This window comes from Dromaius novaehollandiae, chromosome 3, assembly GCF_036370855.1.
Source record: "Dromaius novaehollandiae isolate bDroNov1 chromosome 3, bDroNov1.hap1, whole genome shotgun sequence".
Lineage (NCBI taxonomy): Eukaryota > Metazoa > Chordata > Aves > Casuariiformes > Dromaiidae > Dromaius > Dromaius novaehollandiae.
Window position 1 is genome coordinate 68,888,931 of NC_088100.1, and position 27,220 is coordinate 68,916,150.

A 27,220-nucleotide genomic window follows, 5' to 3' on the forward strand; every position below is an offset into this window, starting at 1 on the left:
TCTGACTGGAAGCTGCAGGTGCAATCCCATTAAAATTAATAAACAGGAAGAGTGGAGATTCATACATTTGACTGAAGTTATTCTGTATTAAAATCTGCCAGCCTACAAAAATCAGTGTCTGCAACTATCTCATATCTCATGCAAAGCTCATAGCCTTTCTATCATGTCTCTGTCATGTGCTAAAGCTACCCATTACCCTCTCAGCCCACTTTACTCCCCTTGTTACACATACAAGGTAGCTGAAACCTTTTCTTGTCCTTTGCTGACTTACTGCTCCAGAAACAGACCTAGTATTCTGCACCTCACCTTGGGTGGAACCACAATATATTCTCAGAATATGTGTAGGGATAAAGAAGTTGCCTGCTTCACAAGTGTTGAGTAGAGTCAGGTGGATTTAGTGACTCAGGAACAACTTCTTCAAAAAGAAAGTGTGCTTTTATTATTTTATTCAAAAAGAATATACACATTTTTGACAGAGTTTGTAAAATCACAGTGTTTGTAAAAGCAATAGAGGTCTGTGTGAACATTTCCTCTCCTTAACCTTTAATCTTCGCTTGCAGGTTTTTGGAAGTTCTCAACCTCACCACTGTCTAGCATGCTCTTTCTGCTTCTGTGTATTTCCTCACCTGCTGAGGAGCTACATGTGACAGTAGATGAGCAATCCTGATGATATCCAGTCTCTCCTACTCTATTCTACACTAAGAATCCTGCAGTGATTTATCATCTTTGTTTGTAAGCTTTGCTTGGGTAAGACTAAATTGTTCTTAGCATGAAGACAGCCTCAAACAAAAACCTTTCCTGTTTTTCCCCAGGGACTAATGTTTGTCAGTGTTTAGTCCTTCTTGGTTTCTTCTTTTGACAAGCCCTTTGACTTGACTGGGTGCACTGAGGCAGGAGAATGTGTGCTTACCAGGTGCACAAAGACTCATTAAAAACATTATGCAGAAAGTCCCTCTCCACCATCACTCTTGGGGTTAGTGGTTGGTAAACCAGGAGATATGTTCATGGCAAAGTGAGTTGTGGTTCATCATTTCAGATGTCCTCCTACAGCAAACCCTAGACCCTCTCTCTTACTGTGTTCTCTTGAAGCTATCACCTTTCAGATTATTCCCAATTTTTAGTAATAGTAGCCATGTTTACTGCACTTGTTGCAAATCCCATGCACAGCGAAGGGAATCTCCTTGTCCTAGAGACACTTTTCCATACAGTCACCCATTGTCTTTTGCTTGTCCTCTCCCTTCCACATCAACAGTTTCTGATTCTGAAACATTCTGACTTTAAGAAGGCCTGAAGGAAGGGAATTATAATAGGATATCTACACTATGAAACTACTAAGAGCTTTTCTCTACTGTAGTTTTGAAGTCAAGACAGCAGTGCCCTTGTTCTGAAAGGAGGAGTTTGTAAAAGGTAACATTAGGCACATTTATGGAGGTCCTCTCCCCTGGGGAGGGAAGGGGTCAGGCCAAGTGTTCCTGGGTTTTGAAGTTGCCTAAAACATCTTCTCTCTAGAGAACCCAGTGGTGGTTGAGAGAAGGTTTGGTTGGTTGCGGGAGAGGGGGGGTGTTGAACTAAAATTTTTAAATCAATCCCCTTCTGAGTGAGGTACCAAGCACACCTGAAGCAGTAGCAGAGTCTGGAGAAACCAGTCAAATGTATTGTCTTTTTTTTTTCCTTAGGAAAAAAAAGAGTGAAAAAAATCAAGGAGAGCAAAACATTTCCTTTGCTTTGCATATTACAAAAGGCACCAAATGTAGAAAAGAAGAGGAGCAAGTAGGATGATAAGAGATTTCATTTCATCCCCCTCAGGGTGCCGACTTACCAGTGGTAACCTCGTGGTCTGCTGATGTCATTCTCACAAAGCATTTACTTCTGAAGAGACAGGTTTCCTCAGATTTTACCATCAGAGGAAAAAACAGAGGAAAAAAAATTGTTTGAAAGGGAGAAAAAATGTTAAGGTGTCTGTGTTTTACCAAAAGCCTTTGTAGGAGGTTATTAACTTCAAAAGAAAACTAAATTTATCATAACTTCTCTCCCTGCTCTGTGTTTCTGAAAAGAGCACTTGCTGTGATTGTCTGAGCCATCAAGGGCTCCTGGAAGGGCGACCAAGTCCAGAGCTCCCATGTCTGTGTGCTTACTGATTTATAAACCTCTCTGTAGGTAGAAAGAAGAGTGTAAATTTTCCCCTTTGGTGGCAAATGGGCTCCAAAGCCTAAAATACAATTATTATGCAGACTCTCAACATGTACAAAATGGAGAGAAAAATCTATCTCTAAGATCCATACCAAGAAAACTTTCTTTCAAGCTCTCAAGGGAGCAGACACTTCATCACCCCAAACTTTTTCTTCTTTTTGAACAGTGATCCCTGGAATGAAATAAGAGGTTTAAAAGCAGATTCCAAAGAGGAACCATGGATTCCACCTGTTTATTTTGATTGTTAGGCTGGGATCCACACAAACCTGCTGACTATCCACAATCCTGTATGACATTTTGAAGAAAAACTTCTTAAAGTGTCTGTGCTGTGGGACTGGTAGAGGGGAGATTCTTGTTTTCTCTTCCATTGCACTAATACCCATAATCTGAACAAGACAGGAAGGTAGTTGAACTGTTCACACCATTCCTGATGCAAGAGAGTTAATCTGGCATGAAGTAGGAGGCAGAAGATTTATAAAAAGCTCCTGTCATTAGTAGAGGATTCTGGTTGCTCAAATAAGAATAACCTATCAATATGACATTTGTTGGCTTTATTGTCAAGGAAGGTGTCTCCTTCTGATGCTCCGATCAGGCTGCTTGCAGCCCTGATCTGTATGAACCTGATTCTTATATTTTCTGGGAATGCCACAGTTTGGCAAAGCTTGCCACTTCAAATCCCGACCCTTCTTTCCTTGCAACAGGCATGTTTCTGTTCATTTGCCTGTGACCTTTTGGGAAGTACAAGTTTAGGATTATCCAGTCAGTACTAACCAGCTCTCGTGAAAATTGCACAAAATTAATTCTTGGCAAGTAGACAGATTGTTACACTAATAGGGAAAGCTATAAGTGAGATTGGTCTTGGTGCTATAGAGGCTCACAATATAAGACAAAACTTCAGTTTCAGGACCAATAAACACTCAACTGTGCCCAACTTGGTGAGCATGGGGTGAGAAAATTCAAGTATCCTTTCCTCGAAATAGGAATTTTTGCTTAGAAGCATTGCTCCCAGCCAGTGCTGTTAGCACTGCCAGCTACTCAGGAAAATGCAAGGGCAGGAAACCGAATTGCTTGGGGCTGGAGGGAGGCACATCCTAAGGCTGCCAGAGGGACCGCAGGGCAGTTGCTGTGATAGTTGCCACCCATGGGCACTGTATAGTGGACAGGAGAACGTGGGAGAGCCCACACTGTGGACTGATTTGTGCTCACCCTTTTTTCAGCATGAACTCAGACTAATGCCAGTGTTACTGGATGGATACTAGCGCAAGTGAAAACACATCTGAACTCAGCATTTTCTGCATCTCTGAAATAATAGCAGTGCTTAGGAAAAGGGTAGTTAAAAAGCACACATATCCCTGAAGTAACCTTAGCTGAGAATAAGTCACTTAATTAGCATACAGTAGATACTTATTGTTAAGTGAGAATGCCATCCCCTCCTGCAGGGATTTGAGTTAAACATGATGATTGATAAATTGTTATATTCACACAGTGTCACTCAGTGATATAATCATGGCTTTTGTAAATATTTAGTCAAGAGAGCAATCCAGCTGTTCCCAGCCAGGTTTCATCCAGTGTCAGCCAATGTTCAGTGCTGCTGATTTATTTCACATGTTGCTTAAGCCTTGAGTAAGATCACATTTTTATGAGTCTCAAAATACCTATGGTAATAAATAGAGAGAGTGCTGGTGCTAATGACAACAGCAGAAATAATTATAAGGAAAAATATTATCCAGTGCCCAGAATATGGCCAGGTACTTAACTATTTGTAGTTTTTCAGGGTAACTGCTTAACAACATTTGTCTACATCTAAAGCAATGCAGTCTTCACCAGATGTCATAGAAAAGGGAAGATGAGAAGGAACCAATTTTGCAAAGACATTAACATTTTGTAAAGCTTGACTCAGTTGTAGACAGAGGGCTGAGGTTTAAAGCAGTGCTGGGCTAGGACTAGAAATTCCATTTTGCAAAGGATTTCAAGATTTTCAAATTTGCTTTGGGTTCAGTTTAGAGTGAAACTCCCAAATTTTGAATTCCCCATGATACAAAATTGTAGGAAGGATTCACTCTGACTCAGTTGTGTTGCTTTTGCTATCAAATATGGTGTTAGAATGTAAAATATACAGCTACATTTAAAATGAGAAGTCATTTTTAAATGAAACACTGACACTGTTAGCTCTGAAAGTGTCCAAACCTGACATATTCACAGTGTTGGAGCTTTCCTGTGTTTTTCCCTAAACACTTGTCTGCAAAACTGGCAATTTTGTGAGGCAGTTCAATTTTAATGAATTTACATTTCCCAGTATCTTTTCTGACCATGTTGTTTGAAGAAACACCCATGCAACTTTTTCCTCACTCATCTGTCTCACTATTTTATTTCGGGAACCCTTCAGGAATAGCTTTTGTTCTCATGTCGGTTCTTTGTTAAGGAGCTGTCTGTCGTGATGTCCTTCCCCCAAGACTGGAAGTGATTCATAAAAAAAAGTTTTAAGAAATGACACCCAGTTTGGGTTGTATTGCGTATTTGAGATAGCATGCTTCACCCACAGGACAAGATGGTAGGTGCTGAATTTAACTTTTTCCCAGTGAAGAACCTCTACAGTGACCCACATAGACATCTCTTACTGACAGCAGAGAAACAAATTATCTTTGCTGACAAAGCTTAATTTCCAGAAAATTCTTTTTTTCTCTCTTTGCAATTTATGTTCTTTCTATTCAGAAGCAGGTCATAATTACAGGATGTTTTTAATTTTCCAGGTAGCCTGGACATTTTGAAAAGAAATATGGTATTAACAGCAGTGGGGTCAGTGCCTACAAGAAGGTAAGGTTAGATCAGTAGCACACAGCCTCTTGCTAACTTGGATTTTAAAGTAGGAGGGGGTGGGATTCCAGGAAGGGAAGCAAAGTCTAGGAGATGCCTGAAAGCAACTATAGCTCACTGACAGAATGAGGTGAAATTGTCCTACAACATTGAAGATGGAGTGAAGCAGAGATTTTTTATTCTTTGAGTGCATAGAAACATCTGAGGCAAAAGAAAAGCTATTTCAAATGGGCATTAGCATGCCTGTTGGCACTCTCAGGCTGATATCAAGGGTGCCCTTGAGCTCAGAGCCAAGTGGAGGTACACCCCTTGAGAACCCAAGGTGACAAAGTGCAGGTAGAAATGCTGTTCAAATGTGTATTTAATGGACATGGGGATAAGCTGTATTCCAGCCAATGAAGGTAAAAAAAAAAAAAAAAAAAAAAAAAAGAAAGAGAAAGAAAGAAAAGCACACAGAAAAACTAACAGTATTTCATGGTTGATAGCACTAATGGGAAATAGGACTTCGAAGCCAACAGGATTGCTGTAAAGCCAACAAGTTCAATTGCAGAAATGAGTGAATGACTGGCAATTTTTAACTTTCTGCACAGTGGTTTGTGTGTGCTGCCCTTCGTGCCTGAAACACAGGGGAGATACTGCTATTAGAGCCTTCAGCTGCAGAGTCTATCTCAAGTTGTGTGGATTTGTTTGTTTTTTCCCTCTAGGTCTTCATTCCAATCTTCATGTTTGCCAAATGGGAGTTATCCAAATCAGTTCTGAAGTACTAATTGCTCTTCTGCCATTTTCCAGCAATAATCACCATTTTCCAATAACTGAAAACTAGAGGAAGAACACTTCAAGCTTTCATTGCCATCCAGTATATTTTAAAAGTTAATGTTAGTCCCATTAGCAATATTTATTTGATTGCTGTGAAGACCCCTTCATTCAGTGGTAAAAATTTCTGGGCATTATAAGCCAGTTTTTGCTTCCACACAGAAGCTGAGAATTTGGCTTTTATGATTTGCTCTTTCGTATTCTTATGCAGGCATGATGTGAAGTCTTCCCACTTGTTTGTTTTTTGTGGCCTAATATTCACCAGGGTTGGCATTCGTCTCACCTACCCTAAGTTATTCAAAAATTACCTACTTAGATAAGTGAGTAGTCTGGGCCACCTCTGTAGTCAGTGGTGAGACTTGGGCAGGGTGATTCATTCCATCCTCCCAAATATCACGCTTTGGAGGTGCCTCTGTCTCTGCAGGGAGGCAGATGGCTAAGGTTAGGTGAGGTGAACCTCAGCCCCAGTGCTCAGCAATAACTGCTTGGCCTGTGCCCAGAACACCTGGGATTCCCTGGGGAAATCACCCATCCAAACACTAGTTAGAACTTGTACTTTTTAGCATCCAAAATTAAAGGAGTTTATGTGCTTTCTTTCAGTCCAGGATAGTTGTAGGCTTTGTGTATAATAGAAAAGACTTTGCCCTATGTTTGACCTACATACTTATACACATATAGAGCCTTAAATTGCATATTCAAAATTCTGCTGTATGTGTGAATATGCATGTATTTTCTGCATACTAATATTCAGATATATGGTTCTGTATGATATTTTATTATTAAAGTGCTGGAAATATGCTCAGAGCTTTACAAAATACAGATAAAGGCAATTCCCGTCAGAAGGAAGTTGCAATGAAGATACACGTTAGATCCATAGGGAGTGAGAGACCAAAAGATCCTGGCTTAGACGTTTATTTTTTTAGCCTCATTGCCTTAGAAAATGAAGTTTGTGTGATTGCATTGTGTGTGGGTGAGGTGAGGAGTGTAGTGGTCCTCTCAGCAACTTTTGAACTAGTTGACCAGCTTCAGCCAAATATAACCAAAGGGCAGGTGGTCTCAAGAAACGAAATTCTCTAAAAATAGACAGCTATTCAGACGAGATCATGCCCTCACTGTGGGAAAGGTGTAGTGTGAGCCATTATTAGGCCCTAGAAGATCAACACAAGAGTAGTGCAAGAAAATCCATGTGTGGGAAAAGCATCTGTTGCCATTGGTCACTTGTCACTAGGGAATCCGGCAAGGAGACTCATAGGAAACAATGCTTCACTGATTCCACTGTGCAAGAAACAGTTTATTTTATGCTAGTGGTGGCCTTTATCTTTGAACCTTCCTAAAGAAGGGATGATTTTAAGAGAGTTCTCCATGAAGTGAGGTTCCTAACCATGGGTACGAACATCATTAACTGAGAGCTGTAGGGAAGGAGAACTGGAAGACAGAAACAGAGATAAAGCTGAGGACTGGTAGAATGAAAAAGTGAAAACAAAGGCCTCTATTGTTTTCCATATGAACAAATATCTATCGATTCCATTAAATATTGCATTACAGTAGAAAATATTCTTTCTTAGATATTGTGTTCTTAACTTAGCTAGTCTTAGCTCTCTGACTAGCTGTGCATTGTGGGTTTCTACCTCCTGCTCTGTTAGTCTTGTAGGAAGGAGACACTCTCCCTGATCTGCTCTGATACTGTTTCCAAGGTGCAGCTTTATCAGCATATGAGAAGGACTGCTAGATACGGTTGTCACAGATAGCAGGAGAAAGGATTTGTTGGCCAATTAAGTCTCTTCCTGGCCTGCATGTTCCTATGAATATAGCTTTATCAAAAACAGGCAGACCCAGGGTCTTCATCCCAGCCTGCTGATGGTAAAAATTAGGAGCGTCTGTAACAGATATGGAGTATGCATCTGTTGCATGTGATGTCTGTTGTAATTCTGAGGCTGACCTTGACTTCTGTACTAGACCTTGGCTACTCTGAAGGTAAGAAGAGAGAGGGGCCAGGTTTCTAATTCGATTGCTTAGCTGGAGATTTTATTCCATCTCTTTGTTTTTTCTCCACACAGCGACAGGTAGGCTTAGATTGTCGAACTGGATGGGGTAAAATGGGCACTGTGCTTCTACCCCACTCGTATCTTCATCTGTCCCTTAGCGCTCTGGATTATCTTGTGCAGTACAGGTTCCTCAAGGCAATGCATGCAGGATACTCAATGGATCTTTCCAGCCTAGTTTATGGCCTTGTATGTATGCTGTTGCCTCTGTCCTGCTGCTATTATGGACTTTCATCTTCTCAAGAAGCTTTTCCACAGGAAGCTGTGGGAGAAAGGAACACACTGGGTGACAGCAGAGATGGCAAGGATTTTCTGTTTGCCTGCCCACCTGCCATTCAGCAGCCCCTGGAGAGTGGAAGCTTAATGATGAGATGACAGACTGCATGCAGAGAGCAGAAATGTCTGCCATTTTTTTCTCCATTTCCTTTTCCTCCTAGTCATATCTTGGGTGATTACCCATGACATACTGCACTTTGCAATTGGTGAGGTGTATTGCTAGTTTTCATCCCTGTTTCTACAGCATGAGGTACTGGTCACTAGATTTGATTTACACTTAAATGGCAAATCTTACAGTATATTCCCAGGACCTCAGGAGTGATAAGTCATTTGAGTTGTATTTTTTAATAGATTGTTATAAATCATTTTTATATTGCCATAATTGAGTAAGGTGCTTTAGAGAAACAGAAGATTGTACATTCCCTGCCCCTGGAAGCTTACTTGCTAAGTACATCTTAAGGTACAAAAGGTACTTTGTGTTATTTTATGCAGTGCAAGCCCTTGCTACTAATGACAGTGCTATAAATGTGGCCCATATCCTGCAACAACTTAGTGTGTGCTTAACACTGAGAACTTAGCATGCCTCCAGATGAGTATGGTGATTCATGCTGGAGAATATAAGAGACTGTCTTGTCAGCTGCTCCTCCTGCCCTTCTACCAGAGTTTACTGCCCTGAAGCTGAGTGAACAGATGCAAGGGTGTGCCAGCTTCAAAGCCACTGTAGCTCACAGACCAGCATGTCAGTTCAGGATTTACAAACAGCTATGCTGGGTCAGACCAAAGGTCCATCAGCCCAGTGTCATGATGTTTCTGACAGTGACCAGGGAAAGAGCAGAAGGAATAGGGCAAACACAAAATGACCCATCTTCTGGCATGTTATGCCAGCTTCTAAGAAAGAACATTTTAGGGACTTTGTGAACCAAAGTTTGTTTAATGGGCTGATGGACCTATCTTCCATGAGTTTAAGCTTAAACTAAAATCGATATTGTTGCACTCTGGTGATATTCCAGCCTGGTTAATTCCATTCTGCATTTTCAGCTTCCCTTGATGCCTCTTCAGATAAAGCATTCATGCCCTAAAGTTGTAGTGTAGTGTTTGCTAGTGCAATTTCATAGCAGCTGCATTCCGCCCCAGAGATAGGTGCATTCTTGGCAGTAAGTGATCCTTAGATTTAAATAATCTGTAATTCTTTGGAGCACTTTTTGGGCTTGTAAAAGGTGTTATACAAATCAATGAATAATTTTCACTCACCATTGTTTGTAATATATTCTTAGTCCTCAGCTGAAAATAAAATTTCTTTTCCTATTGATTTTCTTCTTTTATGTTTGGCCAAATTGATTTTCCTTTTCCTAATGGAGCAGAAACTAACTTATCTGGATTTCAGTTACTTCTCCCTTTCTGCTTTAGCATCATTTAGGATATCAGAAGGAATAAAAACAGCTCTAAGGAATAGTATTCATTCATTAACTTCAAGGGAGCTGACATTGTTTTAATCTGTTTTTAAGGGAGAATATGTCTTTTGGGTTTTTTAAATTTCATCAGTGGAGTTGTTGGTGTTCTTCAAACATGTATTAATGATACAAATATAAATGTAATGTTAGGACTTGGGAGGGTGGTGTAGGAGAATTGAGCACACTTTAAGGTTGAATTGTTGGGCTGTGGAAAAAAGGTTTGAAGTCCTTACTGAAAATGAGGACTGGACTTCTGCAGAATTTTGTGTTTGTGATACTTCTGTTTCTGCACACGGTGGCCCTTCTAAGTTGAGCAGGGACAAGAACAAGAAACATCTCCTTCTCATGGTATTTTCAGCTGAGCTTTAATCTGGAAGAATCACAGTTCTCATGAAATACCCCATTTCTGTCAAAATAGCATCCCAGCTGAGGACTTGGTTTTGTAAGATGCCAAGCACTTCTTTCCATTTAGGAGATTAAGGGAGTCTTTGGGCATTAAGTAGCTGAGAAATGACCTGAGAACTTCCAAACTGTTTAGCCTGAAAAGCTTGTAAGAAGACTAGATTATTTTCCAAAAATAAATAGTTTTATTTGAACTCAGCTTCTAAATCTATGTTCACTAAAATGCTCAACTATGATTGGATGCTTAATACAGCTGGTGGTAAAAGGGTAAGAATTCAGGCTATGGTAAAGAAAGAGATTAGGGAGCAATGACAAAAACGAAATGTTTTTAAATTCATAGGGTCTTACCAAATTCAACCCAGGGTACATGACGAACAGGCTGAAACAGTCCCAGAAAGTTTAGTGTTTGTCTCCAGAACTTGTGAAGGATGGGTGAGGTTCTGGAGGATGTGAGAAGGGCAGAGATAGTGTCTATCTGCAACAAGGAGAAAAAGCTGAATCCAGGGCATTACAATCATGTCAGCTATCTGCCAATACCTGAAACAAACAATCAAACAATCAATTTGTAAGCACCTAGAAGGTAACAAGCATATGAGTAGAACAGCCAGCATAGATTGGTTTCAGATGATTTGTTCTTGACAAATCCCTTTTGCTTTTATGACAAGGTAACAGACCTTGTGGAAGGAGAAAGGTAGTTGATCTCACATGTCTTGATTTTTATAAGGCTTTCGATGCTGTTTGACAAGACATTGTCATAAGCAACCTGGAAAAGCATGGACTAAAAGAAACTGTTATATTAGGTCACTGTCTAACTGGATGGCAAGCTGTAATCAGAAAGCAGTTATCAATGATTAATTGTGAAGCTGAAGGAGAGTACTGAGTGAGGTTCCTTGGGATCTGTGCTGGGCCACTGTGCTATGCAGTATTTTCATTCATAGCTGGGATGGTGGAAAGGACGATATTCTTGTTTGGTTTGCAGGCTATAAGGAGCTGCAGGCAAGGTGGAGAATGGGTTCAGAATTCAAGATAATCTGGACAAATAGGAGTGGCCTGGACAGGCTGGAGTGCAAGTTGGTGAGGACAAAGGCAAAGGTCCCTACTGAGGTAGGAATGCTCAAGGGCATAAGTAAAAGAATAGGAAATTACTGGTTAAGCAGGTGTTCTGAAGGAAAGGCTCTGGGCCTTAGAGTGGATCATCTTAGAATAGGTTAGAAGCAAAATGTGATTCAATAGGATTGCACTATCGTGTCAGCTAGAAAACACGATTCATGAGATAAGGTTGAACCAAGTGGAGTTGCCTAGCCTAAAGAGGAGAGAAGGACCTAGTCTTGAAAGGAGACTGAAAAGAAGAAAGAAATAATCTGTCCTCTAAGTCTACTGGGAGTAGGACAAGGAGTAATGTGCTTTAATTACAGTGAGGGCTACATAGGTGAGATGCCAGCAACATTGTTCTACTAGTGATAATGGCAAAATGGTGAAATAGGCTGTTTGGAAGGTTATAAAGCCTCCACCTCTGGACCTTAGACAGATGTCTGTCCAGAATGACATGAATGTAATTCATCTTGCCTTTGGGAGATGGAGATAAACTAGGTAACCTCTTGAGGTGCCTTTCATCTTCAATTTCTTGACCTTAAGGATCTTTTCATTTCATTTTCATTTTCTTTTCATTTCTTTTCATCAGTCCAGATAAGCCTACCTAGTCTATGAGGAGTTAAGGTTTTTTTTCCCCTGTTCCTCAGTATCATACAGAATATTGTTAGCATTTAACATCAGTTAAAATGGCAAAGTCCTACAATTCGCTCTCCACCTTTGCTCAGCCTTATCCATTACTCTTGAACCAGTTAAATAAATATGGTTTAACTGCAGTCTATTGAATAAATGTTCTCTCTTTCTTTCTCTGTATATATGTCTGTACGTGTATAATATCTATATATATATATTTGCAATTATGATTCCATTTATCCTAAGTTTCTGGAATTTATTGATTTTTTTAACAGTGTTTAAATTACATCCACTTTTATGGAGACAAATCTGTTGAAGAATTAAACAGCAAAGTTTGCTCCAATCTATAAACATGACAGGGGGATGATTTCCTCTCATTTGCTAAATATACAGCTCCTTAGTCGGAGACATAAATAAGAATGTTGCCTAAGTAGGTCAGATTTGAGCTAGGGCTTTTCAAAAGACATGAAAGCGCCCACCGTGAATATACACTTCAAAGCCAGAACCCATTTTTTGTGCACATTTTGTTCCTGAGAAGTTTTCCATCTGTTCTAATGTCATGGCTTTGCCACAGTGGCTTGTCCTCAGACTCTGTATCTCTGGCAACTCATAAGCTTTACTTTTTAATGTGGCAGGTAAAGGAGATAATTGGAAGATCTTCAGAGCTGGGGTGGGGGGGGGCGTGAAGAAGGGGAGAGGGAGGAAAGGGAGAATCTTTCACTTCTAAATGGAGATGAAGGACAGACTTCCTCTGCTCCTTGTTGTTAGGTATCTAATTTGATTGGATGCCAGAAGCTGAAAGGAGGGAATGTGCATTTTGAAATACTTTTGTAGGAGCAAATCTGAAATTAAAAGACAGATAATATTTATAGAGGTTAGTGAAGTTCACTTCACCCTGTTCTATGTAACAGTGCAGTTCCAAATTCAGGATTCTTGATGGATTTAAACCCTTTTTCATCAGCAATAGTCCAACATGATCTGCCTGTCACTTTTTCAAACGATGCCTTTCTGACTTCTTCATGTAGCTCTGAAAGGGGAGGAAGCTTCCTCACTAATATGTCACTCAACCCACTCACCCAGACACCCACAGCTTGTTTGAAGCCAGCATTAAAAAAAAAGCACCCTGGTTTGTAGCCAAGCTGAAGAAAGCACTTCTTTAAATATCAGTATCAGAGAGCATTGGTCCTAGGGGTGAAGCCAGAAATAAAACAGCCACTTATTGAGATCTCAAGCAGCCCTTCAACAGCGTGAAGGAAATGAAGCTATGCGTTTGCTGTTTTACCTGCAAATCAGTGACATTACTGTGAGTTGTATTTACATAACACAGTTTGGATCTTAGCATGCCTCATACTTACACTGGAACTGCTGGCTCATTACTGGGTGCCATGTTACTCATGCTTTGCCCTGGTCAGTATCCAGTTGCCAAGACTTCCATCATGGCATAAATGTTGGAATAAGTGGGACATCCAGGGGCTGGACATGGCCTTGGAAGGAGCTGGGTGCTGTGCAATAGCTGATGCAGCCACCGGGAAGATGAAACAAAAGGCAGTGGCTGGGTTGTGAAGACACCTGAGGCCAGCAGTAGCAGTGAGTGCTCAGGAAACAGGAGACCTAAACGCCATGTGTGTATGCTTGAGTAAGTCCACAGTGATGGACAGAAGGCTACAGCTCAGCTCTGGGGGTCTGCAGGTCCTAGGACTGTTCCCAGGAGAAGACTTGCATGAGGCATAAAGAGCCCTTCTGGTGTCTGGTATATTGACCGGAATCAGTGAAACCTCTTTCTAAATATTTGAAAAGTTCTGGGGCTATTTGCATCTTCACACCCTGAGTGTGATAACATCCACCATTACCAGCACCCTCATTGCAAACCACCCTGAGACAAGTTAGTATGTTCAGTGCATCAACAGTCACATATATAGCAACTCTATGGACAGCACTCGTGTTTGCTGGTCTCTAAGAAAAAGGTGGAATGCGTTTCCGTCTGCATCTCAAAGTCCCTTTATGGCACAGTCCTTGCAAACACAGTCAAGATTCAGAGCAGGTTGGAGTGCCACCTGGTTCACAGCAGGCAGTGGGATATGTTAAAACCTACCAAAATATACAAAGAAATAAATCTTTTACTCATTACTGAAAGAAATAACTATGTAAGAATTTGCTTCAAAGGACTCAGCAATAAAGGACAGGATGAATATGACTCATCTGTCCAGCAAAGGCTGTGCCAGATAGATACAGACACGAAGTAATTCTGCATGTTAATACTTCTTATGCAGCCTGGGTCCTATGACAGGTCACATTTGCTGTGAGGAGGTACATGCACATGTATGCATATGCATGAACTTGGGTATAATTTGGGGTTGTTCAATTGTTGATCTATCAGCTATTCCTCTTAGGGCATTTTTAATATGTCTCAAAGTAATTTGAAAGCTTACAAATCTTGCCTCTTGGCCCAGAGATTGTCAGTACAGGCATTGAACATAAAACTGGCTAAAAATTGGGATTTCAGTTTGAAGGAAATGCCATTGTTTTGAAATGTGATCTGTATTAAAGCAAGCAAACCAAAGAAAGAATAAAGAAATTGCCAGCAGCTCCATAGGCTCTACAGCTGCTCAGTGCAATTGAGAGGAATGTCAAATATATCCATTTCAGTGAGCAGTTGCTGCGGACTCCCAAGACCTGTGGTCTAGGGCAGCTCTGCAGTAATAGAGACCCCGAGTGTTGTATCTAGTATCCCAAGACCCAGCTGAGGTGATTGCTGAGTTTGGGAAAGCAGCAACTGTAGACATCTGAGTCTCCATTCAAGCCTCAGAGCCTTTGAAGGTAGGGTATGAGGGATGATATTGCTGAAGAGACGTTATGACCAGAATGCTCTGGCAATTCTAGACTTGTAGATGATGCCCTACATGACATTTTTAGCCAGTCAGAAAGATGTTATATCTGGCTTACAAGGAAGCCTTGGTGATCCCAGAACACCGAAGTACAAAGCTGAGGGCATGTGTACCCCCAGTGCCCCTGCACTGTTCCCTGGTGAAGAGCTGCTTTTGGGCCTTGTTCAGGAGACTGTGAGCTCCTGGAAGACAGAGAGTCTGCCTTTTTTAGGGAAGATTAGAAATGAGTGATGTCCAAAGAGCTGCTAAATATGAGAGTGTTGAGGTACTGAACACATAATATGTCTCAGGCTGCTTGTAACAAGGATGGTAGTAGCAGCAAACTTTATGGTGTTGTAATGTGACTTGTTGTTTTCCATGTTTACCATGACTTCATTTACCCAGAAGTTCTTTCTACTATTCAGGTTGCCCAGATGAGGAAATCTGTATACTTGGGAGGGGCATGACCCTTGAAACGTATGCCCAGGATTGTGTGAAAAACGCGTGTTACTGTTTGGATTGTCATCAGCTATGAAAATGAAAGAGAATGAAAGGATTTATTTTTTCTGGCTTGTTAAGAGGCACGTGTGTCACATGTTCTTCATGCTATTGCAATGGAGACACCTGGAAAGGAATTGAGAGCCTTCAGGGGAGGAAAGTGAGCTGCCAGTGCTAAAGGCAGCCAAGTTGCGTAGCAAGAGACAGCAGTATGCTACTGCTTGTTAGGCACTGCTGGGAGATAGGGAAGCAGAGGAGCATGGAGGTCAGTGCTATTAACTCTGTGTATTGTATATGTGAGTAAGAGTAGGACTATTTGAAACTGAGCTATTAGATTTTTACAATATTTCGCCCATTTTTCTCATCTTCCTTTTTAATAAAGAAGATTAACCTTTGGTGAGGGCTTGCAAGATGCTTAGCTCTCCGAAGAGAAACAGTGTCATCATATCACTGGTCTAGTGCTGACAGCACTGAATTCAAGAGGCTGGTTCCAGTGACAGGTTTGGGGGAATAGGATGAAACTCTCGGGAATCCAGAGTGTCATGGGGAGGCCTTGGAGCCTTATGGTAGTGGCTCAAATCTACCTGGTTGCTTTGCTTTGCCACTCATCTTGCTTGTAAAAGGCATGGGACATAAGCGCACAGAACACCAATGCATACAATCATTTCAAACTCCTAAGATGCCCAGCTTCAAAAATTGCCAGCAGCAAAATGTGGCGTAATGATAATTACTTCCATGATGGCAAGCTTTGTTATTTCCATGCACCTTTGGTGCCGTGGGGCCTTTGGTGCGCTGGAATCAAAAAGCTGCTGTCACAGCCTGCACATGGATGCCAGCTGCCAAGGTGCGAGACCCTTGGAAGGTGCTGCGGGGTGACAGGAGGGGCAGCAGCACTGCTGGGAGCAGAGCCAGCCACCGCCCTCGCCCCGCCAGAGACACCTCGACTTGGGTGGCAGGTTGCAGTAAGAAATAAATAGAAAGGTGCTTCAGCTTCTTCTGTTTTCCTCCTATACCTCCAAACATCAGAGCTGCTCAGAGAAGCTTGTGAAGTAAGAAGCTTGCTTCTCCTGAGTGCTTGCTGTAAGTACTGTTGATTGTACATCAGTTTGCTAGGCTAACTATAGAGCAGTAATTAAAGGAGTGAGATCATTATCAGAGTACTTACTGCCACTTTTTGTCTGGGTAATCCCCCCGTGTTTGGCAATAAATAGAACTTTTAAGTTTAATTAATATACACTTGGCTGCCTATCCATTTAAAGTATGCTTTGGTGGCTGCAGACATTATCCATTTACACATAATGTTTCTGGTGGGGTTGGTGCCACACTGGTGAGCGAGTGCAGGGCCTGAAGGAGGGGTGCTGGGGCGAGCCTGCGCCAGGTGGGCCTGGCGTTGGCGGGAGCGGGAGGAGGCACGGCTGCACATCCCGGGGAATGTAGGTCAGTGGGCAATTTAAAGCACATGGACACAAGCACGAGGGCACTGAAAGAAAAGAGACAAAGTAAATAAACAGCTTTTCTCCTGAATGTGGAGTGGTTTGGGCTATTTATTTCTGAATGCTAGGTTTCATAAGCGAGTCTCTCCCAGGCCAAATGAGTCTTGAGAAAGAAGCAGGGTCTCATCTCTCTTGCTCCTCTCAAACTTCTTTTGTGTAGCACCGTTCGAGCCACTGTTTTTTTCTTTTTCTTTTTAGTTTAGCAGCCGAATCAGAAACAACAACAAGGAAAAAATGGCTTGGATCAGATCAAATATACATTCCTTCCCTCCTCCTACCCACCCGGGAGGAAACAAACAAACAAATCATGTCGTTTAACACAATTGTGTCATTTGCCCTGAAACAAACCATTTCCTTTTGTTCACTTTTTGGAAAGCAGAGGCAATGAACAACTAGAGTTTCATAAAACTGCCAGAGGAGTTGGATTCCAGTCCAGGCTCCAGAGAGTGTTGAGTTATTTTTCTAAAATGGCAGGATGTCAGCAGGAGCTATTTCAAGCCCCCTTCACTCCCAAAAATACCCCAGGTTGATGTTTGGAGAATTTTAATGTGGGTGGCATTGAGTCTGTGCAGGTGAAGGAGTGAACTGAACTGCAATTTATTCATGAAGTGCAGGGATAAAACACAGAAAGCAGAGGTGAGGGTCAAAGAGGATGGGGATAAGATTTAACTCGGAGTGGAAAGAGGTGTGGGTAATGAACTGGATCTCCACTGTTGCATCTTTTGCTTTTTTCTTTCTGTTTCCGATACCATTTTTCACTGATCTCCCCATCTCTCCTTATCTTTTCCCCTATGTCTTCTCACCTCCTGTTCCCAGCCCGTTTTTAGCTTCTCAGCCTTTCCTTCTGGATCAGGTGCTTTGATCCAGGGAGCCGAATTGGTGTTCCATGGTGTAAACTGATTACTTATGCCTCCAGCAGTTAGCATGTGTCTGACTGTATGTTTTGAAGAGCCTGTTAGGTGTGATGAGCTCTAATTTTCACAGGGTTTAATTTTTTTTAAAGTCCTCATGTTGAAAAAATTTTCCCTTTTGGAAGAGCTCTGGTACAGAGGATTCGCTGGCCTATTCTGCAGGGTGGAAAGCAAGAGTGGGTTCATGTCTCCTGACTCCACTGACTTCACGGGCACTTGTGTGGTACGAATCCTTTGACTTATTTTCCATCAGTTACTGGGAGAGAGGGAGTGTTGCCCTGCGGTGCCTGTTTCTCTGCATTGTTTGTAAAAGGCGCCTGGGGTGGCTGGCACAGCTGTAAGTGTGGGCAGCATGGGTGTTTATCTTTGGCCAGAGCAATGCCACGCTCTCTTTGCTTGGCCAAGCTGGTGGCAGTCAGACTAGCGATGGTAGATCCAGAAACAAACATTTAATACAAAAATCTTTCTGACACAATGGGTGGGTCTGTGCTGTGTAACTAATTGACTTGCTAACCCCAAGGAAGCGTTGCGAAAGATGAACTCCTGTCCTTGCCCCAGCTGCACAGCAGGCGTGTACCACCCCTCTCAGCCGCGCCAGTGCTTCCCACGTTCGGTTTCCTTTGCTGCTCTGGACTCTGTTGCCTTCCCTGGGAGAACAGCACGGCACTGTCACGCACACCCCAGTGTGTGTATGGAAGGGACATGCCTCACTTTGTGAGTTTCCTGGCCTGTCACCGTGCTCGGCTGTAATAGCTGAGAACATCAGCTCCTCCTCACTGAGATGGGGCAGCTGTTTGCTGCAAAGAGACTTCTTGTTTCCTCCCTGTTACATGCTGTGATTGCCTGCTCTATGAGGAGATGGGGGCTTGTTTGAGCCATGCTTCCCTTTATTCATGGCAAGCAGTTTTACCCCCCTGCACATCAATGACCTAAGGTGGAGATGTGCTTCTCTTTTATATTTTGGATTTTATCTGCTATGCATGCAAAGTGGGGCTTTCTTTTTTAAGTTATTCTGTTTTCTCCACTCTCAGAGGTATCTTGATTTTCATGCTGTGGTTTGAAATGCCTGGCTCTGACTTTTCATACCTTCTTTGTAAGAGACCCGCTTGAGAGGAGAAAAAAGAGGCTCTATAGCCCAATACCTAGATTACAACCTGAACATTATTTTAATTTAAACCCACCTCCTGTTACAACAGAGAATCAAGGTGTAAGTGTGTAAAGTGTTCTGGGAGCCCTGTGATAAAAGTTTCCATAAAAATATAAAAGTAAGCAGATGGCAGTCCCAACACGCTTAGAAGCAACATACAAGCTCACAGGAAAAGGGTGCAAATTCAACCCCTTCCTGGAGTTATCTCAGACAACAATAAATGCAGTCTTCTTTGCCAGAGCTAACTCTTGAGTTTGGCTTGTTTCTAAGGTTTAACCCCTCTATTTCTCACCAAGTTGCCTCAGCCGCAGAGACAGCTAAATCATTTTATCATCTGGCTTGCAGCTCCAAGCACATTCAGACTTTTTGGACCTTTTTAGAAAGAGGTCTAGGACTGCAGCACAGAACTGATGGCAAAGCACTATTTGGCAGGCTGTGGCATTGCCAGCCATGACTATAGCTGTGTCTAAACCACTGAAGTTGATGTCTTCAATCAGGGAAAAGCATGAAGTAGCAGGTCCATAGCTACAGTATGACAGGTTTGTGGTTTAGATCAGTCTGGGGCATGATATAGAGGAATGGAAAGACGTGAAGACTAATGAGTAAGACATGCTGAGACACATGTTTGCTGAGGAAAAGAGAGCTGATCTTTTTCTACTCTTGCCTGTTCTGAACACCATTTTTTCCTAAGGATGGATTTTCCTCTTTATCTAACTTGGCTTTTTTCCCTGCTGTGAAATGTTTTGGGTCAGATGATATTTTGCTGGGCTTTAGAAAACTGCTAAGAATTAATTAATCTGTAATTAAATTGATGGGGAAAAGACGTGCAGAACTGTTAATAGAATTACATCCTCAAAAGGAAAAAAATAAGACAGTTTCCTTTCATTTCTCTTTTTTACAGTTTGCAGTCTGACAGATTTCTGACCAAGTTCGAGTTTAGACAGAGTGCATGTGGCAAAAGTTGGAAGTGTTGTAATGCTGCCTACTGTGATTTGTATAAACATTTAGGATCCCCTGGAGAGGAATGTAATCCAGGGTTCCCTACTTACACAGAAACACTTAGAACAATACAATATTTGAAAGAAAAGAAACATCTTTAATTGGAGTTGTACTGACTATTTTTGAAATACAAAGAAGACACTTTATCCAGTAGGCTACAGGTTTTGTTTGCAGTCACAGAGAATAGGCAGGCCTCAAATTAGCTGCAGGACAGGGCTCAGTGTTGTTCCATGAGCCCAATAAAATGCTGAGGTTAGAGGGAAAAGTATTAATGATAAGAAAAGACTGTAAAATTCAAGTCACATGCTTCCCTAAGTTTATGCAAACTAGTTTAAATGACCCATTTGATTTCCTCATGCACTCCCTCAATTTACAAAAAAGTGAAGTGGAAAACTGTCAAAATCGTTGTCTTCCTTTTGGCTGGAGAATTACTCTAAGATGGGGCAGTTACTGACATGTGCTCTGTATTGCTTAAGTAGGGATATGATGCCAAGGATGATGTTCTTGCTTCCCTAGGAAGCCACCACAAGACCTGCGGCCTTGCTCTGAACATGTTCTGCCTCTAGGGGTAATTTACCCTGGTCTTAGTCCACATCCTCCTACTAGCCAGCAGGAGAGCAGCAACTCATGGCTCTATATGTGTTTTCATTCAGGCTTATCTCCCTTTCCTTACTGAAAGCCAAGAAAGGAAAGTGCTGTGGTTTGATTACTTTCAATCAGAACCAACAACAAAGAAAAGAAAATAGCATGCGAGAAAGTATATCCAGATTTGCAACATCCCTTGGCTTTGTAGTAATAGGGGGATGATATTTGAGGCTTTTAGTGAAGGTATAAAGCCTGGCTTCATTTCCCTTTTCTTTCACATTGTCATAGTTTTTCCTACTTTGCTTCGACAGTTGGTGAGGCTCATCATTAATGTCAATAGGCCTAATTTTGTCAGATGCTGCACTCCCATTAACATCAATAGGAGCTGAAGAAGCACCATACCTAAGGCAAGAATAGGCTTCAGAGGACATGATACATTACCCTTAAGCAACTAAAAATTCTATGCCTCTATTACTTTCTGTATTTATTATTTCCAAGTATTCAAAACTTTTAAAGACATATTCCTAAAAAAAGGAAAAGATGTAAGCCCAGGTTCACCCTGCCTGTCTTTTGGTATTTAATAGATGCCCCAAAATATAGCCACTGAATTAGATGGGATTGTGTAAGAGCTGAGTGCCACTCTGGAGGGGATTATCACTTCATTGACTCAGGTGACTGCACACCTATCATAGGTTTGTCATCCAAGTACTTACAGTTAGGTGGGATGGATGAGTCAAGCTCGTATGTGCTATGCAATGAGTGAAACTCAGGACAGGACAATCTGTGAATGGTAAGATCCTGTGATTTCTGTTTAAGGAAGGTGCCTGCTTTGATGGTTCCAGTAAATGTGTTTGGCAGAGCTGTGAGCACATTAAGTCAGGATTAATGTAAACAACCCTACAGGAATGATTTTTTTGGAGGGATTCAAGTAAGGAGGGTTCCTAGACAGTGGGTTTTAAGGTGGGACAAGAAGAGATGGATTGGAAAAGAAGAGTAAGGGTAAGGGCTTGGAAGTAGGGACAAAAAAGTTAAACTTAATACGCCTAAGTGACACATGAATCCTTATACCCATATCACTTTTTCATTAAGGACCCCAAAAAAGGATTCTTAAAGAGGTTGACAGGAGAGTCTTTTGTCCATGGATGATGGTCCCTCTCTTTCCGGAAAGATGACAGTGGCAGCATGGAGAACCTAAGGATGGAGGTTATGCAGGGGGGGATGATCCTGTAAGGCACTCACATGGGGTGAGATTCATCTCATTTTACATGTAGATGTCATGGCTGAACTAGTTAACTAGTTGCCTTGGGCTTTCTTTTGATTCAAAGGAGAGAAACTGCCACTTTTAAGGTGTGGTTCAACAGAGCCATTTCAGATGTCTGCTTAAAAGTGAGATGAATCCTACCTTGCCTGTTTCTTTATATTGATGAAAAGGGAGTTGAGGCTTGCTAACTCAGATGGAGTCTACATTTTCTCAGATGAATTCCTATCAAGTGGTCTATAAACCTGTGTTTGACTCCAAATAGCTGACAAAACTGGCAAACCAATTGTTTTTTCTGGACAAATCTTACTCTTGCATAATCCAAGTAGAACATTTAGGTGGTAGAGAAGACTTACAAGGCTGATATATTTAAGAAAAGGCTAAATGAGATATTTTTGGTAAATTGCATTTCCTTATTAGTCATCACTTCTCTTTTCATTCTGAGAAACTGCCCTCTTCAGACGTGCTCGTTTTATTTGGCAGGAGTGCAGATAACTCCAGATGTTGTGGGGTTTTCTTTTCTTTTTTTTTTTTTTCAGTTCATTGCCTTAGGAAACTGCAGTTGCACCTGAGAGAAAATAGAAGCCAACCTGGAAGAAAAAGAAAAGAGATATATAATGGCCTTGCTAGAGGGAAAGGAAAATCAGATTAATTTATATGCTCTGGCTGATCTCTAATTGTTTCCTTAAAGATGAATTAAAAGCCTTTTTATTCACAAAGAGCTGAGTTCAGGGCCTTGAACATCTCCTGTTAGAGTTGAAAACATCACTGATAAAGAGTTGCTTTTCCTATCTTCCCTTAAGTGTCTACTATTGCAATGAAAAACAGATCACTAAATGCAGCAATTGGCAGGTAAGTAGAAGTGATAATATTCTTTAATATTGAGAGCAATATCCTTGGCTGATATAAATAGGTGTCATCTGCTGACTTCAGTAGAGCTGTGCTTTTTTACCCCAGCTGAGGATGCGGATCCTAGAATCTTAGCTATGGGCAACTGTCATTTTAAATCTGGAGATATAATGTGATACCTATCATGGTTTTCAACATTTCGAAGCTTAGTGGAGAATATTCTTGTGGTTCTTGAATCTACTAAGGATAAAGCCTAAGAAAACCCTGAGCACTGAGTTTTCTCTTTCTCTGGGATAATGCTTTTTGCTTATGTCCTCTGTTATGTCAACAGAGGGTGACAAGATTAATGACATGCAGACCTTTTCCCCTCTAGAGCAGCAGTTCATCTCTAGTTCACACTGCTACCTACTGAAGGTCATTTCACCTAACAAAAAAATGATCTCATCCAGTTCATGGCAGGTAAGAATTCACAAGGCTACAACCATGGAAATGGAGCTTTCACCGTCACTAAGTTGAGTGAGTAGGCATGGAGGCAGAATAACACACCAAAAACAGCTCCTGTGGGACACCTCTGGAAAGCTGGGCAGACTTTTCTGTCCATGACTGAAAGACACCGAGATTCCCAGTCTATTATCTTTCACCAGAATAACATTCAGTCAAAGGTAACTTGCATCTTCTGGTGAAAGTACTTCCAAATAAATAAAGGAGCGGTATTCTTTGCAAACCCATCCTGTATTGTATTCTTTGCAAACCCATCCTGTATTGCTTTTGACAGATAACAGCAATTGTGATGAAGAGTAAATACCTTGGTGGAAGAGTGATGTGAAGCAAGCTGATGCATACTGGAAGCAAAACCACAGAACCACAGCTGAAGGCTGAATCACTGCTATATCTAATTAAGCACATCAGTTAAGATTTGCAAGCTTCCAACTGTCTGAGAAGGGCTGAGATTGCTAATATCAATCTGTTATTGTCCTCGCTGCTCGGAAAAGGTGATGGTGATAAGATTAAAGAAATAACATTTTGTGTTAATAGGGTTAGTAGTTTTCTGGTTATTTTAGGGGGGGAAGGTCAGGCAGGTAGGTAAGTAATATTACATCATTGTCCAATTTGGCCCACTGAATAATGTCAAGGTAAAGAAATAAATTGCTTATATTAAAAGTGGTGGTGAATAACAGCAGCCCCTTGGTTTTCTAATGTGGTGTCATTTGAATTGGATATGTTATTGAATCAGACAAAATATGTATTTATGCATTAGGTTTCTTCAAAATTCCTACTATGGTTTTTAACAAGATGCTGGAAAAATAGACTGAAATGCCGATCTTTTATTCCCAGGTTGTTTGTGACAGAGATTTAGCAATGCCCTGTGCTGAATGTGATTCATGTAAGGTACAGACAGCAGATACTGAATTTGAAAGGGGCCTAATCAGCAATCTTAGTAATAAAGAGGTATCCTAACTCAAAAATGTTGATGCACGAATGAACATAATCCTCTGTGTGCTGAGTTACTGTTTAGGGGACACTTGTACTGTAGCAACTACATTGAATCAGTTCAGTGCCATTCACAAGCAAATTAAGTTGTTAAATCCCACTCTATGTGTGTGTCTAAATGTATGTATAGATATTATTTATTTATTTTCTGCTTTTCTTATATTTTTCCTCTTCCCACTGTATTCAACTCATCCCTGGTGTCACTCCATTGAAGTCAACAGCGAGGTATCAAGGAGGAATTTTGCTTTTTTTACTAAATTTTAAGGATAAAACTTCCTGTAACATCTGGTGCGACCATGCACAGCTCTGAAGAGAACTACTCTAATCCAGGCAGGGGACTTGTGGGGTGTGGGGGAAGTGTCTCCTGGCCAGAGCAAACAGCTGAAATCCAGTCTGCGTAGGGTACAATACTGGGTACCACTGAGTAAGACAGCATACAGAAATGCTAAATAAACATTCCTCCTGGCCTATGGAAGTCAAAAAGTGGGTTTTGAGGAACCATTTGAAGAAGGGTGGTGGGAGATGTCCTTCTGTACGGCTCAGGGCGGTACTCCAGGTACAGGTGGCGAAGGGCAGTGGTAAAAGAGGGATGCTGCAGGAGAGGTGAGAGGACTGTGTCAGCTCATCTCATTGATGGCTGACTCAACAAGGAGTCTTTGTGCGTCAGCTCTCCTGGGCATTTTATACTTGAAGCTGAGGGATAAGGGCACACTCAAGATGGAGGCTGATCAAATTACAGTTACTGTGAGGACAATGCTGTGGCTCTGTAATCCAAGCTGTTTTGTCCATCACATGTAGCCTCTTTATTGTGTAAATGAGCACAAAAATGTGGTGTCCTTTTGAGAATTAGACTGCAGTTCCATGTTATGAATCTTACAGCAGCAGATCCACAAATCCCTCTCCCACCTCTGCTCGTCTCTGCCCGCACGCAAGAGGCTGCTGCTGTGCCAGCTTCATGGCTTGTGTTCCTGGGATCTGTGAAAATGAGCTGGCTAAGAAAGAGATAAGTTATAGCAATAAATGCATAGAAAAATAGATAAATAATAGAAAAAAAGGAATTATTTAGAACCAGATCATTTTATATCTCTGTGTTAGCTGAGCTGGTGCAAAGGGAGAGGGGTAACCAGGCTTTCATGGGGTGGCAGGGAGGAGCAGAGGGAATAAAAACTTCATAACTAATGCTTCTGTCAAGGGATTGAAAATGTCATACTCCACCCTAAATTAGTAGGGATGGGACTCACCTAACTTTACTAAAAAAATGATGTATATGGGCATGCCTGGAAAGAGCAAGCTAGAGCAAGAGAGAGAGAGATCTACCCTGTCCTATGAGTCAGCTCCCTCTTTCTGTCCCTCTAAGGGAGTCCAGCTGCCCAGCTTAACCAGATGACTAACTTTTAGATGGTGAAAGTTAGCTCAAAAGAAGCCTACTCTTATCTTGTAAATAGTTTGTATATTGTCCAAGTAAATCCATTGATGGGTTTGATTTTAAACAGAATGTTTAAGTACCTAATGTTGATCTATTTTTGGCTTTAGTTATTTTAATGATGGAAAAAAATCTTGTCTGTAGGTTACATTGTTAAAGAAATACGAACATCTTCCATTTTGTGTCATTAGTTGCCAAATATAGTTTCTTACCAACACCGCAAAATCATGTTCTGCTAAAGGAAATTCCGTAAAGACTTGCTGTCTCCCAACATCACCTCCCTCTTCTATTGTTTCTAGAAGGGATAAAACTCTGGAGTGCTTTAAGCAAAAATGACCAATGCTTAGTTTTGTCATTTGAACATAGCTTAACCTCTTCTCTAAGCACAGTTTGCCTTCATTCTCCAATGAGGGATAAACCAAAGACATATTATATTAGAAAGCTGGAAGATCTTGCCAAAAGAGTCATTTTATCTAATCTGGCATCGTAATTGCTACAGTGACTTTATCATAATTTCATATTTACTGGATATAGTAACCATATGCAGTGAATGTGCTACATGCTATACTGTATACAGCAAAACCAAGGCAGAATTAAGGTTATGTAGGTATTGCAGTTCTGTACCTGAACAAGTTTGGGTATCACTTCGAAGTACTTCTTGGGTTTAATACTTTGTTTTGAAGTAATTAAACCACAGTGTAAAAGAATTGTAAAAGACAAATGTGTAGTTAATCATACAGCTGTCTTGATACAGTTTTTGTCTGGCAATTATTACAGCACTGTAATACTGTAACTCAGTGTTATGGTATGTAATATGTTATTGTTACCTGGCCATTGATCAGCTGAAGCTGGTCTTGGTTTCCAGGCAAAATCAACACAATAAGTCCCCCACTGACCAGAAGGGCTGTGTTTGATTTACCATAATCACAATAAAGTTGCCTGTTCATAACTATGGGATTACTTCAACTTTACTCATATTTATACCCTGCTTATTAACTAGATCCATTTGATTACTATTTTCTTAGCTGGAATAACCACAGATACCTTTATTGGACCCCGAGTTGTTGCCCAACTCTTTTAATAACCCAAATGCAGTGTTTGTGATCTCCTGCAGGTGAGGAACAGAGTTATCTATTAAAAAAAAATGTCTACGCCATTTGTGTGCCACCATTTGAGAGAGTTTGGAAGGATTTGGTGTCTTGAAAGTGCAGATCACCTGCCTTTTGAGGAGCAGACTTGTCAAAGTGAATGTTTAAATCTTATTTGTTACCTTTGAAAATATAGGTCAATCTATCTGAATTTACTGTCCATTAATTAGTTTTTGTGATTCTTTCTTTCTTTTTTTTTTAACTTTGTGTAGAAGAAACGGGAGAAACTAACCAGTTTTCATGTGCCCTTTTTGTTGTTTGAAACTTTGGGTTGTGTTCCTTTCCCATCCTAGATTCAGCATAAGCTGTGATATACAGGTTTTCCCTCCCCTTTCTTTCCCATTAGTCGCTCTATTAAATATGTTAATTGTAGTGTCCCAGATTACTGGGAGCTCCTTAAATCAAAGCCATGAGACTTGGTAGCAAGGCGCTTAGCTATGAGCTTTGCTGGTGGTAACTGCGTCATATGAGTATTCATACAGAACTGATTGAGCCCTTGAGGCCAGATGCTAGAGCTGTTTCGTGCTGCTGTGGCACCATAAAGCAAACTTGAATTGAGTTTACAGGTCTGCTTGAAGACTCTTTCCAAGCAAGGGAATCCTACCATAGTGGCTTTGATGCTGTCTAGGGGCCGTTCTGTCCCTTGCAAAGCCCAGCCATCACTGGAAGGAGGCAAATAAAGCTGGAAGATACGGGCCAGTGATTTGGACAGGCGGGTCAGTCACATTCACTGCGCACTGAATTCAGGGAAGCTTGGATGCTTTCACTGGCCACTGTTTTTTTTAAAGTTGCAGACTTGGAGAGGCCTATGAGATGCTATTATTATTAATAATAATATTAATAT

General features: G+C 41.2%; 1 long non-coding RNA gene across 4 annotated transcripts in view; it reads left to right on the top strand.

Annotated features, from left to right (window-relative positions):
• The window catches only part of LOC112996633 (uncharacterized), a 120,659-nt gene that overhangs the window by 53,213 nt on the left and 40,226 nt on the right, over positions 1–27,220 (top strand). Inside the window, exons 5-7 of one of the 4 annotated variants that reach the window (XR_010388402.1) lie at positions 22,005–22,317; positions 22,764–22,976; positions 23,090–27,172. The exons of 1 other annotated variant lie outside the window; for it this stretch is intronic. This is a non-coding gene — a long non-coding RNA (uncharacterized LOC112996633). Of the gene's footprint in view, positions 1–22,004; positions 22,977–23,089; positions 27,173–27,220 lie in introns of those variants that run through there. 2 more of the 4 variants (XR_010388401.1, XR_010388400.1) reach the window with 2 other exon arrangements.